This window comes from Schistocerca americana, chromosome 3 (genome assembly GCF_021461395.2).
Source record: "Schistocerca americana isolate TAMUIC-IGC-003095 chromosome 3, iqSchAmer2.1, whole genome shotgun sequence".
NCBI lineage: Eukaryota > Metazoa > Arthropoda > Insecta > Orthoptera > Acrididae > Schistocerca > Schistocerca americana.
In genome coordinates this window covers 130,531,479-130,550,472 of record NC_060121.1, presented here as the reverse complement: position 1 = coordinate 130,550,472, position 18,994 = coordinate 130,531,479, and the positions used below count along the sequence as shown (strand labels likewise).

The 18,994-nt window shown below is 43.5% G+C and overlaps 1 pseudogene; it reads right to left on the bottom strand.

Moving 5' to 3' along the window:
• Nucleotides 1-6,632: 6,632 nt before the first annotated feature.
• LOC124607902 lies at nt 6,633-6,750 on the bottom strand (annotated as a pseudogene).
• Between the last annotated feature and the right edge of the window lie 12,244 nt (nt 6,751-18,994).

Genomic DNA, 18,994 nt, shown 5'->3' with positions numbered 1-18,994 from the left:
TTATATATGGAAACTAAGATACGAATTTTGTGTTGTGTCACTTTAATAAATGCGAGTGTAGAATCTTGTACAATAATGCATCTCTATTAATCAGATGATGTATGCTGAGTAGCTCAATGTCTAGGTTATGGCCCAATGTATTACGTGTGGCATCTGAGTCGTCGTTTAGGTTACGGTGTGTCTTCCACACTGATTCATTATACAAAAGTTACAGGCCAATACCGTCTTTAAATATAAAAAGAGATAGAAGGGCTCCCAAGAGGATCCATAAACACGCTAGAGGTGTCATGTCCTCATTATGTATAAATTAAGCTAGTGAGCACTGTTTTAATCTGTAGCATATGCCAAAGGCGAGATGACCTTGAGAAAAAGATTGAATAACCAACGAAACGGTAACGTTCTACGATTCGGTGTGTGGATTGTCAGAAGCTTGAACGTGGTAAGGAAGGTAGAAAAGCTGAAAAGGGAAATGCAGAGACTCAGTCTAGATATATTAGGTGTGAGTGAAGTGAAATGGTAAGAAGACCAGGATTTCTAGTCATAAGAGTATGGGGTAATATCAACAGCAGCATGAAATGGTATAACTGGATAGGGAGGTAGAGCAAAGAGCGAGCTACTGTGAACAGTTCAGTGATAGCACAGTTCTTATCAGAAGCGATAGGAAACCAACACCGACAACGATAATTCAGCTATACATGCCGACGTCTCAAACTGAAGATTAACAGATAGGGAAAGTATAATACAGTACGTAACAGGAGATGAAGATCTAAAAGTCATGGGGGACTGTTGTAGGGGAAGAAGTAGAAGAAACGGTTACAGGAGAATATGGGCTTGGGACAAGGAATGAGAAAGGATAAAGACTAATTGAATCCTTTAATCAATTACAGCTAGTAACAGCGAATACTCAGTTCAAGAATCACAAGAGGGGGAGATATACTAGGAAAAGATCAGTTGATATGGGAAGATTTCAGTTATATTACGTCATGGTCATACAGAGATTCCGAAATCAGACACTGAGCTGTTACGCGTACCCAGGAGCAGATATAGACTCAGATCACAATTAGCAGTTACGACAAGTAGGCTGAAGTTTAAGAGATTAGTTTGGAAGGATCGACAAGCAAAGAAATGGGATACAGAAGTAATAAGGAATAACGAGATACGTCAGAAGTTCTCTAAGGTTATAGACACAGCAATAAGGAATAGCTCAGTCGTCAGTATAGTTGAAGAAGGATGGACATCCCTAAAAAGGGCAATCACACAAGTTGGAAAGAAAAACATAGGTACAAAGAAGGTAACTGCGAAGAAACCATGGGTAAGAAAAGATATACCTCAGCTGATGATGAAGGAAGGAGGTACTACAATGTTCAGGGAAATTCAGGAATACAGAAATACAAGTCGTTGAGAAATGAAATAAATAGGAAGCGGAAGGAGGCTAATGCGAAATGGCTGCAGGAAAAATGCGACGAAATCGATAAAGAAAATCAGAAGGTCTGAGTCACCTTATAGGAAAGTCAGAAAAACCTTAGGTGAAATTAAAAGGAAGGTAGGTAACATTAACAGTGGAATGGGAACTCCGCTGTTAAATGCAGAGGAGAGAGCGGATATATGAAAGAGTACAGTGAAGACCTCTAGGAGGGGGAAGATTTGTCTAATGCGGTAGAAGAAAAAACAGGAGTCGACGTAGAAGAGATAGAGGATCCAGTATTGGAACCAGAATTTAAGAGTGCTTTGGAGAACATAAGATCAAATAAGCAGAAGGGATAGGTAACATTCCATCAGAATTTGTAAAGGCATTGGGGTAAGTGGTAACAAAATGACTGTTCACCTTGACGTGTAGAACATATGAGTGAGGCGACATACCATCTGATTTTCTTAATAATATCATCCACACAATTCCGCAGACTGCAAGAGGTGACAAGTGCGAGAATTACCGCAGAACCAGCTTAACAGCTCATGCATCCAAGTAGCTGACAAGAACAATACACGGAAGAATGGAGAAGACAATTGAGGATGTGTTGTATGTTAACCGGGGACCTAGAAACGACGGAGAGGCTGCGTCCCCGCTGCAGCCGCAGTGGTCCACGACCCCACGACGACTACCGCAGTCCACTTCACCCCTCCGCGCCCCTGACCGAACCCAGGGTTATTGTGCGGTTCGGCCCCATGCGTTAGACCGCTCGGCTAACCGGACAGGCGAGGATGTATTACGTGACGATCACTTTGGTTTTAGGCAAGATAAAGGCAGCAGAGAGGCAAGTCTGACGTTGCGATTGATAATGGACCCAAGACTAAAGAAAACTCAAGACACTTTCATAGGATTTGTCGACCTGTAAAAAGCGTCCGACAATGCAAAATAACGCAATATGTTCGAAATTCTGAGAAACGTAGGTGCAAGCTGTAGGAAGAGACGGGTCATATACATACGTACAACAGCCAAGAGAGAATAATAAGAGTGGACGACCAAGATCGAATTGCTCATATTAATAAGGGTGTAAGACAAGGATGTAGCCTTTCGCCCGTAATATTAAATTTGTTCATCGAGGAAGCAACGATGGAAATAAAAGAAAGGTTCAGGAGTGGAATTAAAATTCAAGGTGAAAGGATATAAATGATTCGATACGCTGATGACATTGCTATCCTGAGTGAAAGTAAAGAAAAATTACATGATGTGCTGAACGGAATGAACAGTCTAATGAGTGCGGAATATGGACTGAGAGTAAATCGAAGAAAGAGGAAAGTAGTGAGAAGTAGCAGAAATGAGAACAGCGAGAAACTTAACATCACGATTGATGGTCATGATGTTAAGGAATTCTGCTACCTACGCAATGATGGACGGAGCAAAGAGGACATAAAAATCTTACTAGCACCACCGAAAAGCGCATTACGCGCCAAGATAAGTCTATTAGTATCAAAAATAGGCTTTAATTTGAGGAAGAAATTTCTGAGATCGTACGTTTGGAGCACAGCATTGTATGATAGAGAAACATGGACAATGGGAAAACCGGAACAGAAGAGAATCGAGGCATTTGATAATTGGTGCTACAGACGAATGTTGAAAATTAGGTCGACTAATAAGGAAGAGGAGTTTCTTCGCAGAATCGGAGAGGAATGGAATGTGTGGAAAACACTGACAAGGAGAAGGGACAGAATGATAAGACAACTGTTAAGACGTGAGGGAATGACTTCCATGGTACTAGGGGGAGCTGCAGAGGGCAAAAACAAGAGAGGAAGACAGAGATCGGAATACATCCAGCAAATAGCTGAGGACGTAGGTTCCAAGTGCTACTCTGATATGAAGATGCTAGCACAAGAGAGGAATTCGTGGCGGGCCGCATCGAAGCAGCCACAAGACTGATGACTCAAAAAAAAAGCACCACCTTCCAGTGTAACATCTACATCTACATCTACATCTACATGCATACACCGCAATCCACCATACGGTGCGTGGCGGGGGGTACTTCGTACCACATTTAGCATCTTCTCTCCCTGTTCCACTCCCAAACAGAACGAGGGAAAAAATGACTGCCTATATGCCTCTGTACGAGTCCTAATCTCTCTTATTTTATCTTTGTGCTCTTTCCGAGAAATGTTAGTTGGCGGCAGTAAAATTGTACTGCAGTCAGCCTCAAATGCTGGTTCTCTAAATTTCCTCAGTAGCGATTCACGAAAAGAACGCCTCCTTTCCTCTAGAGACTCCCAACCGAGTTCCTGAAGCATTTCCGTAACACTAGCGTGATGATCAAACCTACCAGTATCAAATCTAGCAGCCCTCCTCTGAATTTATTCTATGTCCTCCCTCAATCCGACCTTAGAGGGATCCCAAACGCTCGAGCAGTACTCAAGAATAGGTCGTATTAGTGTTTTATGAGCGGTCTCCTTTACAGATGAACCACATCTTCCCAAAGTTCTACCAATGAACCGAAAAAGACTATCCGCCTTTCCCACAACTGCCATTACATGCTTGTCCCACTTCATATCGCTCTGCAATGTTACGCCCAAATATTTAATCGACGTGACTGTGTCAAGCGCTACACTACTAGTGGAGTATTCACACATTACAGGATTCTTTTTCCTATTCATCTGCATTAATTTACATTTATCTATATTTAGAGTTAGCGGACATTCTTTACACCAATCACAAATCCTGTCCAAGTCTTCTTGTATCCTCCTACAGTCACTCAACGACGACACCTTCCCGTACACCACAGCATCATCAGCAAACAACCGGACATTGCTATCCACCCTATCCAAAAGATCATTTATGTAAATAGAAAACAACAACGGACCTACCACACTTCCCTGGGGCACCCCAGATGATACCCTCACCTCCGATGAACACTCACCATCGAGGACAACGTACTGGGTTCTATTACTTAAGAAGTCTTCGAGCCACTCACATACTTGGGAACCAATCCCATATGCTCGTTCCTTAGTTAGGAGTCTGCAGAGGGGCACCGAGTCAAACGCTTTCCGGAAGTCAAGGAATATGTCTGATACCCTTCATCCATGGTTCGCAAGATATCATGTGAAAAAAGGGCGAGTTGCGTTTCGCAGGAGCGATGCTTTCTAAAGCCGTGCTGATGCATGGACAGCAACTCCTCTGTCTCCAGGAAATTCATTATATTCGAACTGAGAATGTGTTCGAGAATCCTGCAACCAACCGATGTTAAGGATATTGGTCTGTAATTTTGAGGATCCGTCCTTCTACCCTTCTTATATGCAGGCGTCACCTGCGCTTTTTTTCCAGTAACGTACGTTACATCACGTACAGTTATGTAATAGATAAAAATGTATTTTAAAAACTATCAATGCAGTATAGAAAAAATGCGTTACGAAGCTTAGCGACGGGTTTCACGATGTCTAGTTAGAGCCAAGGTAGGGTCAGTGTTTTAAAGTTGCCTGCGTCTCCACGAGACAACGTCACGTCGCAGCCACAATCAAGCGCGCGTAGGAAAGTGGGATCGTATTGAAGTACATGACAAGGCACTGAAAGCATGTTATTGCGGATACCAACGTACAGACTAAGCAGAAATGCCTCCTGGATGGAGTTTGCTTCTGTTTATATTGTCGTTAAATATTTCGGAATATGGAAGCACTATGAAGATATGAGATTTCGAGAACCTTCCAGAAACGACAGACACAAAATAACAAATATTCGCCGGCGGTCTGATTTGAGCTGAAGACCTGCAGCGCGCCAGGCATGCGGCTCTGCCACTGCTCCACACTGCACGCCCGCTGGAGGCGATGTGAAGGCAATTTGATGACAGACGTAGTCCCGCCGGGGATTTCATCGGATTTGTTGAGCGCTCAGCTTTTTTTATGCTGCTTCTCAGAATATTGCGTCGCTCCGAGAAACGAATACGTCTGTCCATTTAAGGCTTACGTTCTCAGTTTTCTCAGTAATGTGAGTCGAATCATTACTGTCGGAAGAAATATTGCTAGCCGAAAACTCCACTATCATTTGAATACACTTGCTAGATACTGTGCTGATGTTTCGAGACATATTAGATCTAACTGGTATTTTCTCCGCTCCTATTTATGATATTTCGTATAGTACAGCTGAAATGAAAAAGAAAATAATGAAATAATATTCAGTTTTTAATTTAATACATTTTTAATTCAGATTATAAAAGTAGCCTCTAAAACAGTTTCTCCTATTCCGTATAGATTATTGACCCTATACCGATAGTCCTCAAAAATTTGGGATTCTGAATTTTAAAGAGCTGTAAAAATAGTTGTAAGATTGAGTACTATAAACTTGGGGAACATGCAGTAGATTACAGTAAGGAGGCGAACTGTTCATACATCAATTATGTGTTGCATACGTCCCATAATTTTCATTTTAAATCTTACAAATATTCCATAGTTATTAAAAATTCACAATCATACATTTCAAGGGCTTTGTGTACGAGTTAGGAATCAGTAAAGGGTTAGGAGAAATCATTTTATACTTCTTATTCCGATGCAAAAACATTGTATATTAAAAATTTATTTTTATTTTAGTAATTATTTTCTGCTTTTAGTCTTGCGTGTGTGATATTTTTCAATCTGTTTCAGACAATTGATGAGATTATGACGCAGACATTTGGTAAATTTTAGGTTTACTTTAGTTTGTTTTCATCAGTGTCAATCAAATTTTTTCCTGCTACTTTTATCTCGCGAACGGACCGTGAAGGTAAACATTAGAGATTGGAGCTCACGCGGATGCTTCCCAGCAGTCGTTCTTCCCACGAACTATTCATGACTCGAACTGGAATAGGGGAAAGCCAGTGTCATAGAAAGCACCCTCCGCTTCACACCAGACAAGAAAGCGAGTTAATATAGCATTGTCATCCAGTTCTGACATGTTGAAAGTTACAAGTCCAGCAGGAAGTTGATTTAAAATCAATTACAACATTTGAGCCAAGCAGACTGACGAAACAAAACTGCACCCGTACAGGGCTTGAAGGCCAACGGTACCGACCGGCCGCCGTGTCATCCTGCGCCCGAGGGCGTCACTCGATGTGGATATGGAGCGACATACGGTCAGTACATCGCACTCCCGGCCGTATGTCAGCTTACGAGACCGGAGCCGCTATCTCTCAATCAAGTAGCTCGTCAGTTTGCCTCTCAAGGGCTGAGCGCACCCCGCTTGCCAACAGCTCTCGGCAGACCGGATGGTCACCCATCCAAGTGCTACCCGAGCCCGACAGCGCTTAACTTCAGTGATCTGACGGGAACCGGTGTTACCACTGCAGCAAGGCTGTTGGCGAGCAGTCAAAGAGGCAGAAAAGAAAGTGACCTACCGAACTGATTAGCGTAGTGGTTAGCACTGGACCCGCATTCGAGAGAATGACGGTTCATACCTGCGTCGGGCCATCCTGATTAAGGTTTTCCGCGATTTCTCTAAATCGCTTAAGACAAATGCTGGGACGGTTCCTTCGAAAGGGCACGGCCGCTATCCTTCCCCATCCTTCCCTAATCTGAGCTTTTACTTTGTCTCTAGTGACCTCGTTATCGGTGGGATGTTAAATACCAATCTCCTCCTAAAACAGCGACGTAACAAAACGTGTTAATTTACTTAAAAATGCATGACTACCTGACTAGCAGGGAACTGATGGATTAGTTGCTGCTCTAGTGAGCGAATTCAGATTTCATTACACATTTTCAACTGGCAAGTCACTCACTTTTTGTTGTTTAGCTACATTGCTTAACTGCAGCCAAAAACGATATGCAGATTCGATTAGCGAAGTTGAAAGAAGATTATCGTTAATGAAGTAAAAGACCCACGCAGTGGACACCAATTGAAAAAGCTACTCCTTATGTTTCGGATCTAGACTGCCATAAAAATTCAATAGAACTGTTAATCAGAACTCAGGAAGAAGCTGTAGTCTAATTCACAATCGATTTATTAATCTCAAAAATGAAAGAAAACAAAATTATTAAACAAACCACACACAAAAAATTTTATTTAACAAATGCCTTGCTAACGTGGGATCTATGGTGAACAAGGTGATCTGCTGGGGATCCACACACGAGACTAACCAGAACACTACTCGCTCTATCTGACTTCATACACGTGAATCCAGGTTATGGCATCAAACTACGCCTCCACCGAGCATCTATATTCTACCACACAAATATAAAGGAATAAATATGGTCCGAAAGAACAGGGTACTGAGAAGTATATATTATAACCCTACGTCGCAGCAGCGAATACTTTACCGTGTTGCTGGTCAAGGCGGCACACCACAATGCGTTGAGCGACTGAAGTCATGGATGGCAGCAATTTATTGTTTAAATGCACGTTCCCCAAAAATGCAAGTACTCGGGTTCAGTTAATTCAGAATGCAGGTGCTTCTCTATGAGCCTCTGAAACCCCGATGGATTCCAGTATGCAAATGGACCCGTTTGCTGGTCTGCCAAACCTATTTGACTCCGTGCCACGACTGTGCATGTCAGAATACGTCAAATGTTTTAGACGGCCGACTCAAGACAAATAGGTACGTGCGTCACTCGTTGTGACCATGATGACATAAGCAGGACCTCTGACGGTTAAGGGGGTGACTGGCACAGGCTCTAAGTCGCACGCTAGGAAAGGACACAAGTTCACCGTATAGGTAGAGATCTGCAGTTCTTTACTAGCGAAGTGCCAGTACAAGAGACTTGTACAAGGGTGCCTCTTCTTCCTTTCTCTGTGTTTCCTCCTCAGCTCGGTTCCAAAAGCACCTTTCTCTTTTTTCACTTCCCCCACTTTCGTACAAGCCAATTGTAATCTCCCCACGGAAAATTACCCTCTACCACGCAATAATTAATAATGGTCAATCAAATCATCCACATTTATTCGCTTTTGAAAAGCATCTGATCGGATTTTCTAGTAATATATGCGCCGACAGCTCGTCGACGCCAAGGTATTTTCCAGTACGTTTATTCTTTGGAATAACAGAGAGACATATGAGAGACAGTTATGTATTCTCCATGGTTATTATAGACGGATAACTAGGACAGCTTCGGAAGTATCTGTTGGAAGATTGTCGGGTTGCTAAAAGAGACATATGTGCTCTTCTTCTCGCTAAAGCGAGCTATTAACGTTTGTGCCACTAGCGGGTTATTTGAAGAGAGAGAAAAACTGTAAATGCAAATTAAGTAAGACTTGGAATCAACACAAAACAGAACATGTAATGGAGATGGATTGAATATACAATTTTCCTCAAAAATAAGGTTTGTGACCCTTTTATTCTAGAGTGAATGACGAATGAGTTCTCTGTCTGAATCACTGATGATTGTCTTGGCCCTGTAATTAGTGGGGAAGTTTCAGTTGTGACGAAGAGAGCCTGCAATCACCGAGATTTTAAAAAATCGTCCAAAAAGGCTTCGAACACATCTGAAATTCTAAATCTGTCGTAAAATGAACGAATTGTTCAAACGATCGATTTTCCCAACTGAATGCAGCGCTTAACAATAATAATAGATATAAAGATCTTTTACAGCAAGCCAGCCGCTGAATATTAAGACGGAGGGCTCCACCAGAGATTCTATTGGGCTGAGTTCTCGTAATGAAATATTATATTTAAAACTGTATATAGATAAAGGACAGAGAGAGAGAGAGAGAGAGCGAATGAAATTAGAGAAAATACGCATAATCCTCCATTAGTATAATTGTTTGCCTGTCTTATCACGGATCAGCCTAAAGATAAAACAGGAGGCCCTTACTTTACTGTACAGGTTTATGTGTGAGAGACAGTACACCAAGTTAGCGGCAAGCTGCATTCACATACTTTCATCATTTACAGTAAAATCTATTATACAATGACGAGCTGCAGCCCGCCATTCTAGGCTAGGAGGATGGTCTTTGCACTGCAATTTGGCCGATCAGAGACTTTGAAGTAAACTGGCAGAAAACGGAAAAAATTCAGCTTCACGGCCTCTTTCCCAAGCGTTCGCCATGTCTTTTGCTAACACAATACACGGTGAAAGCACAGCCCTCCATAAACAGCTTGTTATTTCCCCTGTAGCGTCCATTTCAAGGTTTGCAAAAGAACGGCCATAAACTCGCAAACAGCTCTGTGCATTGACAAAACAGGTTTTGAAACAGAATCCGGACGTCCGGATGCCAGTTTCCCTGTCCCACAGAAATTCTTAGAACGTTTACATTGCTTTTGGCGGCTTGCTCCTTAACAAGGGCCGTCCTCTGCTTTATTCTCGGCCTACAATGTGCTGTCGGCGACTTTTCGGTGCTAGGCCGTATACCTGGACGTCTGGCTGTCAGCCGGAGCCATCTTAATGCATTTCTGCACCATGCGACCGTGGCGCGCAGCCGTCTGGGAATGGTTCCTCACCATTCTCCAGAAAAAACGCGCTTTGTCAGGCCACCAACGCCGTGATTTTACTGCAGTCATTCAAGGCGGCACCCTATTCCTTTGAACACAGGTAAAGCTTACTGTATTTCTTTCCCTGCTGCCCACCATTTCATCATAATGTATGAAGTCAAATCGCAGTAGATCGTATTCCCTACACCGAACCAGAAGTGAGAGTGCCCTGCAAGCTCTCAAAGTAACAGATCACATGGGGGCTTCTGTAATTCTACCCACCATCCAGCTGTGAATGTAACCCTAAAGTACACTGTTATAAATGAATTTAGCATGTGGAATGGGCCGGATTAACTATTTCATCTCACTGATCGATGGAGCCAACAGTGCATGAAGGCTATGGTGGCTTTCATGTGCTCATCTTCGTGTGTCCGTGACTATAAAGGCGACGCTCAGAGCAGTTTAAGCCATTCCTTGTTCCTTTCTTCCCATCGCTCTTCGGGCAAAGAATCTAGCAAGCAGACAATGAAGCTCTATTGTGCTGGTAAGAACAGTGATTCGCCGGTTCCCAACATGCGTCCTGGCCGGAGTGGCCATGCGGTTCTAGGTGCTACAGTCTGGAACCGCGCTCCCACGACAGTCGCATATTCGAATCCTGCCTCAGGCATGGATGTGTGTGATGTCTTTAGATTAGTTAGGTTTAAGTAGTTCTAAGTTCTAGGGAACTGATGACCTTAGAAGTTAAGTCCCACTGCTCAGAGCCAATTTGAACCAACACACGTGGGGCATCTATCGTCCGCGTAATTAGACTGAAAGAGAGACGTCCAAGTAATATTTTGAAGTAGATAAAAGGCAAGCAGGAAAAACGCCGATAGGCCTGCAAGACACATAGTGAGAACGCTGTGTGTGAAACAGCAAGTGAGTAAATGATGTGCTCACATGAAAATCATCTACAAGTATCTCCAGTGTGAGTCTCAGAATGATCACAGCATGTGTTGTTGAGCTCTGAATGAACACAGAATCAATCTGGAATGAAGTAAAATGATCCTAGAAAGAACTCAGAACCGTCTTGGAAAATCTCCTAGATAACTAGGGGCAACCAGAATCATAATAATGACCGAAAGAACTGCGATCAGCTCCAAGTGATTCCAGAATGTACAGAATGAAAGCTTACATGAATTCAGAACGAAATGAGAACGATCTGTCGAGTGCCTCTATCCACACATTTGTTCTTATTCGTCCACTCTTGAACTTCAAGGTGCCGAATGCCCTTTTTAATGTCACTGGCAGGCTCAATTTGTGATGTGACGCAAGGTAGCTCCCCTCTGTCAGTCTTGTCAACAGGGTGCCAACCTTATCGATCTCCCTTCAGAAAGTTCATGTACGGCGGTTAGCATGGAGCATGGGAGTGCAGGATGCTTTCTCATGCCATTTCTCATCACGATAACCTCTACTATTCGTGGCCATTTCTCTAGCGACTAGCGTACTGAGGTTTCACAGGGAAACGCCAGAGATATTTCTCTGCATTTTCTTAGTCACCAAAAAGGTTGGAGCTTAACATCAGGCACTTTTGTTTGTAACAAGAATACCCTTAACGCTCCCACTCAAGTGCCTAAACTCCTCGGCAACTCTGTGGCGTATCTCAGCTGTCAGCCAGTCTTAAATCCAGACAACCGTTTCAGAGCAAAGCACATCAGTAACTGCACGTGTGAATCTTATGTAGCTTTCGACAGACTCCTGGAATAACAGGACGCAGCTTACCGGGAACCCTTTTGTATGGAACACGGGGCTACAGGGCTAACAGGGTGCAATGAACAACAACACAGAAAACTTCAAAGGGGCTGTACAAATATGTCTTGATGAACAAACTGAGGATATAAAATGACATCTGATGTTGTCATCCAGTACCGCTAATCCGTATATTACAAAACAATTTACCCTAAGCCAAGCTTTTCTTTTCTTTTTTCTTTATTGTATTTCAATTCACCATCAGGGTGGGCTGGCAGCAGCATATGCACTGCTCTTCATCCGAAAGACATAAAACATACAATAGAAGACATTTAAAAATAACATGGTGTAGATAGATATAAGAAAGGGGGAACATTATGGAAGACAATAGATAAAAAGAGGCGACTGTAAAATGGAGATAAAAACCATAAAAAGTAGCGCATGCAAGAAAGCACACATTGGGATAATTAAAGGAACACAGGGCGCAGTATGACCGGAGCATAAAAGTATCGACAGAAGGCGTAGCACATAACAATCGCTGATAATAACACTAAGTACAAGACCAGCACGCAATTAAAGTCACACCTCTCGACGCACAGGAGAAACAGCACTAAACACAACACTGATGTGGCACACTGATGATGATCAATACAGAGGATCTGCCAGGCTCAAGGTGATCAGGGAGAAGGAAGAAGGGAGGGAGGGGAAGAGAGGGGGTGAGATGGGTGGGGGTCGCGCCGAAGAGGACCAGGGAGGGAGGGACGTGGGAGGGACAGAAACAAAGATGGGGTCTCAGGGGGGAGGGGGGAAAGGAGGAAAGTCCGCTAGGGGAGAAGGAGGGGAGAGGAAGAAGGGGACCCTGGGGAGGGGGGGAACAAGACCAGGTTATAGTTGTAAGGAAGGGTATATGTGACAGCGAAGTTCATCATCTGGGATGGGGAGGCGGTGGAAATTGCACTGATGAAGGAGACCTAAGCCAAACTAAAGATAATGTTTTGCAGGTGTAGATTTGGTAGAAAGTATGTGACAACGATGAGCACAGTGTAACGGTGCAGCGAATACATTTTTCCATTTAGGGGTTCACAATCCCACAATATTTCAGAAACAAAGAAATGTCCCACTTGGACTATCAGCACATTTTCAGTTAATAACTGCATATGAAGTGTGTCAGTGTATATTCGATGACAACGTGCAATAAACACTCAGAGGCGGCACGTGGCAGCATTATCAGTGGAGGGTATACAAAGTGTGTCAGAGGGATGCTAAAAAACAGTGCAGTCGTAATCGCAATGCGGAAACGGAGCAATTTAACTGACTTCAAAAATGGGTTTTCGGGCCAAACGTGCAAGGATTTCCGAAAGGGCTAAGTCTATAAGCTATCTACGTGCCACTGTGATTGAACTACCATGCATGGCAAAATTACGCTAACACCAGGTCAGAGGCAACTGTGGTGCACAGCGGGCCGTAGATGTCAGAGATGGACAATGGCTGCAGAGATGTGTACCGGTGAATAGACGTGCAGCCGAAGAGCAGCTGTCCATCCAGACGAATCCAGGGCATGCCAACAGGGTCTGCTCGGCGAATGTTGCTGCCTGTGCGCCCCCACAGCTGGCGCCTGGTTCATACATCTATGCTGACTGCCGTTCATCGGCAGCGAAGACTGGAATTTGCACACCAGTCCCGTGGCTGGATATCCACTCACTTTCAGCAGGTGACCTTTCTGATGAAACATGTTTTCTGCCTCATCGGCGTGAAACGTCTCAAAGTAAATCCCTTGCAGCAATTGTCGGAATGTTACGGGCCAGACAGAGGAGCTTTATGGTGTGGGGGACGTTTTTGTGGCATTCCCTGGGCGATCCGGTCATTTTAGAAGGCCCACTGGATCAACACATGTATCCATCTATCCTTGGGAACCATGTCCCCCCCCCCCTCCCCCGCCGCCCTACATGCAGTTTGCTTTTCCTCACCACGATGGCATCTGCCAGCAGGACAATGCAACTTGTCACACAGTTCAAAGGGCAACCAGGATGAGTTTACCATACTCCACGTTCCACAATACTCCCTGTATTTAAGCCCAGTCGAGAATCTATGAGACACGTCGATCGGACTGTTTGAGCTGTGAATCCTCAATCGAGATACCTAGCGCAGCTGGTCACGGTATTGTAGTCGACATAGCGTCACGACCCTGCCAGTACCTTGCAGAATCCACTGACTCTCTTCCTGCACATCTTGCAGCGGCCTGCACTGCATACCATGGTTCACATGGGATTAGCTGAGCGGTCTCAGGTGCTGCAGTCATGGACTGTGCGGCAGGTCCGAGCAGAGGTTCGAGTCCTCCCGCAGGCATGGGTGTCTGTGTTTGTCCTTAGGATAATTTAGGTTAAGTAGTGTGTAAGCTTAGGGACTGATGACCTTAGCAGTTAAGTCCCATAAGATTTCACACGCACATGCATACCATGGTTCTTCAGGTTTTAGACAGATGGTAACATTAACGTGACTTTACAGTGCGTATTATTAACCTTTAAGAGTCTACACTACCCAAAATCGTGAAAAGGGTGATTTCGTGAAAATGTTACAACCTTTTAACTTCAGTCTCGGTCATTACCCGACCATTATTTCTTACCTCAGATTGCTGCATTTAATCTTCTCCAACATCCATGGAAGTTGGAGAAGATTAAACGTAGCAATCTGAGGTAAGAAAAACGGTCGGGAAATGATCGAGACTGAAGTTAAAAGCGGAAAACATTCTGATACTTCGGACACAATGGCATGCAAATACCTATGTGCAGTATGGACCAAAACAAGGAAAGATGTCCAGTAAATATGGGGTCTAAATTGCATACATTAAGAACTACTGTGTAAGTACTTGGTCAACTTTGTTGCTGTGAAACATATCTCGTCCACTGAACAAATGCAAATAGCTCTTAAAGGTGCGATTCCGAACACGGCGACAGCGACCGACCGCAGCTGCAGAAGACAGATGGCAACGCTGCCGCCTGCAGTCGGTGCGTTGCGGAACGCAGCGGCAGACAAGCTATGCAGTTGCCGGGAACAACTGAGCGAGGCGAGATGTCTCTTAACACCACCGCTGTTATTGCGCTGTTGTTGCAAGAGGAAGGCGATGACATTTTATTGTAGCATTCCAGGAGAAGACGAAAGCTGGTAACGCCTTTATATAAAAGTAGAACTGCAGAAGGTAGTTACACAGCACTGATAAAAAGAGATTTGTTAGGTTATGAAAATATCTTCAGGAGCTACTGTCGTTTAAATAAAAGACAGGTTAATTTCGTGCTCAGTTTTATTAAAGATGACATAATGCCACAGTGCCTAAGAAACGCAATAAGTGCAGTCCACAAAATGTTATACATTATTAGATTGTGCTGCAGTTCCAAGACTTTGTGAGAGAGTTGTGGAGGTTCAAGGGCTGCTGTTATCACATGGCTGATGTGTGTTGCACTGTGCAGCCATTATTTCATAGTCAGAAACGATCCTAGTAATTTTTCTTTTGGCTTCTGCCTTATAAACTGGAGGTAAACTCCTTACAACTGTACTGATGTGGCGGAAAAATAAGTCAATATCATCATCTTCATGTTCCATAAACGTTTTTAGTAAATTTTGCCTAATTTCGTCCCTTTCTTTCCACATTTTTAATATTATATCATCATTACTACGAACTTTACTGCGTTTTCATTTCCGTGCTGGCACATAACGTTCATCGTTTGTTACCACAGATGTTTGACCACTATTTCCTATTGTATGTGTTTCTGCCGTATCTTCTTCCTGTGATGCCGAAAGGTCCAGTTGACGAGTTCCATCTCCTCTGTCTTCTTGGTTTTCTTGTATTGTTGTCTGTGATGATGTCAATGTAATATTTGTTCCTCCAGATCTGTGTTGTGCAACACTGTCAATGAACGATAGCTGTTCGTGTCCTTTTTTTTTAAAAAAAAAAAATTTTGAGACAGCAGAGCCCGTTCCTAATTTGCTTTTCTTCTTGAACCTCTGGTAACCGTCCCTTAAAAATTTCCACTTCTTCTTACAGTCATCACCTGTAAATGGAAATTATATTAGCTGTATGTTTTCGTTGCGCATCGTATATCACCATCTTACATATCAAGAATTGTTAAAAATGTTTTGAAGATATTAAGAATAAGGCTGTTGCCCTTGTTGATGCCACCTTCTACTGAATCAGATTTCAGACGTATTGAAGAAAAATTTTGGCTTAAATGCAATATACCTAATTGTGTAGGCGCTATAGATGGAAAACATGCTCGCATAAGGGCACCAGAGAAAAGTGGATCTCTGTTTTTTAATTACAAAGATTATTTTTTCAATTGTTCTGCGGACTGTTGTGGACGCAAATTGTAAATTCATTAGTGTTGATGTCGGCGCTTACGGAAAAGAGGCTGATAACGGTATATTTCAGAAATCGGCTATGGGCAAGAAAATAGCCGCAAAGGAGTTTAATATATCTCCACCAAAATGTTTGCCAGGCACAAATTGCCACATTTCCTGATAGGAGACGGAGCGTTTGCTTTCAGTGATTGTATGATGAAACCTTATTCGACAAGAGTTGCTGCATCACATCGAGACAAACAGATCTATAATTATAGATTATGCCGTGGTCGTCGAGTGTCAGTAAAGGCTTTTGGGCTATTAAGCCAAGTATTTAGGGTATTTTATAGTCCTATTGCTGTGGCGCCTGAAGTGGCTGACGACCTCGTTTTGTCGGCATGTTGTTCACACAATTTGCTACGAGACGGTTATCTTGAAGAAAATGGTATTCCATTTTATAGCTATAGTTTTAACGAAGCAACCAGCCAAAACAACATGCATAGCTTTTCTCGTTTTGGAGGATTTCTAAACAGAAGTGGTTTTGAAATTAGAGACAAACTTAAAGATTTTTTTCTCCAGTGAATACGGTTCTGTGGCGTGGCAAGAGGCAGCAGTTAACAATGGGTTGTGAATAAGAATGGATTGTAAATAATGATTTATGTAAGACAAAACATATATACTATTGCCTTTTTAACATGTTCATATAATAATTGATAGTGCACATACGGATCTATTTGTTAGTAAATAATTAGTTGAATATACGTACTTGTTTTATTTAACTCTTGTGCTATAACTTTCCAGACGTTATCTTTCACTAAAACATTTCTGTATTCTTCATGCCCTGCGTCATAAATTACAAAAATGGTTCAAATGGCTCTGAGCACTATGGGACTAAACTTCTGAGGTCATCAGTCCCCTGGAACTTAGAACTACTTAAACCTAACTAACCTAAGGACATCACACACATCCATGCCCGAGGCAGGATTCGAACCTGCGACCGTAGCGGTCGCGCGGTTCCAGACTGTAGCGCCTAGAACCGATCGGCCACCCTGGCCGGCCATAAATTACAGAATATTTCGCCACACTGTTGATTAACTTTTCTTCATCGGAGTCCGAGAAACTCATTTTCACCGAATTGGGTATGTTCGGCCAGTAAAAGCAGTCTCCGGTCGCTATGCGGTTTGGCGGCAGCGGCACTACCGGTCCCTGACCGGATGTGCGGTCTGCCGCCAAAGCAGGTATACGGCGGCAGACGACGCTGCCGCCGCGTTCAGCACGCCTCACATTGCAAACAATGGCCGCCTGCAGCCGGTCGGTGCAGTCTGCGGTCTGCGGTCGTGTTCGGAATCGCTCCTTAAAGTATGCATTTCATAGCCCACATTTACTGATCCATACTACCTCCTGCAAAAGTGTAGAAACCAAAGATCTTTCAGTAGAAGAGATGTGTTTCACAGTATTGACAATGAAAAGGTGCTCATAGCTCTTAATGTATGCATTTTAGAGCCCATGTTTACTAGGTTTTTTGTTGTTTTACTCCACACCACCACCCCCGAAATTTTCTTGTCCCACAGTCTTAATATGAGCAGTACCCGTACATGTAGTCCACGGTCAAAGGTTTCGGAACGATTTTCACTTATAAATTTCGAGTCTGTCGTTTCTGGACCAGGGTTCCTTAGATGTTAAATGATCAAATGGCTCTGAGCACTATGGGACTTAACATCTGAGGTCATCAGCCCCCTGGAACTTAGAACTACTTAAACCTAACTAACCTAAGGACATCACACACATCCATGCCCGAGGCAGGATTCGAACGTGCGACTGTAGCGGTCGCGCGGTTCCACACTTTTGCGCCTAGAACCACTCGGCCACTCCGGCCGGCTTTAATGATCACTGTGATGGGCAGACATACGCCGCTGCTAGGGTGAAACCGTGTCATCGTCACTTTACAGAGTTTTAAAGGTGCATTAAAGTTTGTCTTGATCTGCATGGCTGGTTGAATCGTTAAATAGCCAGATTTTTGGGGCGACGGGATGTGACGGCGGCCTATTGTTGGACTGCATGGGTACGAGAGAGCAGGCATACGCGTTATCAAGGTTCTGGTTGACCACGCCTGACCACCACAAGAGAGGATCTCTGTATTGTGCACCAGCAGTTTTTAACCCCTGCAAGTGTGTGTCTGCAGCCAAAACCAAGTAATGAACTCTCTACACCATTGTGTGTCTTCCCACACCATTGAGCAGACACTAACTGCAGCTGGACTAGGAAATAACCGACCCATGCATATGCTGCTGACAACACCACAATACAAACAGTAGCATTTGGAATGGTGCCTTGACTGGGAAGGCTGCACTGATCATTAATTGCGTCGAAATAATTTCATCGAAGAATCGCAGTTCTTCACTACCCCAGTGACCATCGTCGGTGGTCTCATCTTCTAATGTTTTGGAAAGGCACAGCGACATTGTTGCTCGCGTCATGGGGTGGAGAGCCATCTGGTATGACTTCAGATCACGACTGGAGTGACTGAGAGAATTCTGATGGCACAACACCACGTCACGGACATCCACGCTCTTGTTTGTTACCTCTGTGGCAACAGTAACGTAGTACCATTTTTCAACAGGACAAACCTCATTCACACATAGCACTTGTCTCTATGAACACTCTGCATGATGTCGAGTCACTCCCATGTCCAGCAAGACAACGTGGGTCCAATTTGAATATCATCTCCGTCCTAGTGACAGTACCCATGACATCAAGGACCAGTTGCAATATCCCCTCAGGAAAAGTTGTAACATTTTGTGCGTTCATCCAGGAGAAAGCTGCTGCATTGTCATACTGATAAGTGAGTTCAAGCTGCCAACGCTTGGCTAATTTGTCTCGATTCTGTAATCACTGCAATAACATCACATATTCTCCCAACCTGTGAAGTGGATGCATCAAGTTTTTTACCACATGGTGTATGCACAGCATGTAAGGATGAGAGAGGACAAGTTAATCTCCCACCTATTTTTCGCATATGGAAAATTATTAAAGATTGCATTACAACCTAATGCATCTTGAGCGAGACTCCATAAAGTTAACAGTCTGAGCAGACATTGATGGAGCCTGGTAGGACACTAAAAGCAGGAGGTATTTTTATGATTCTT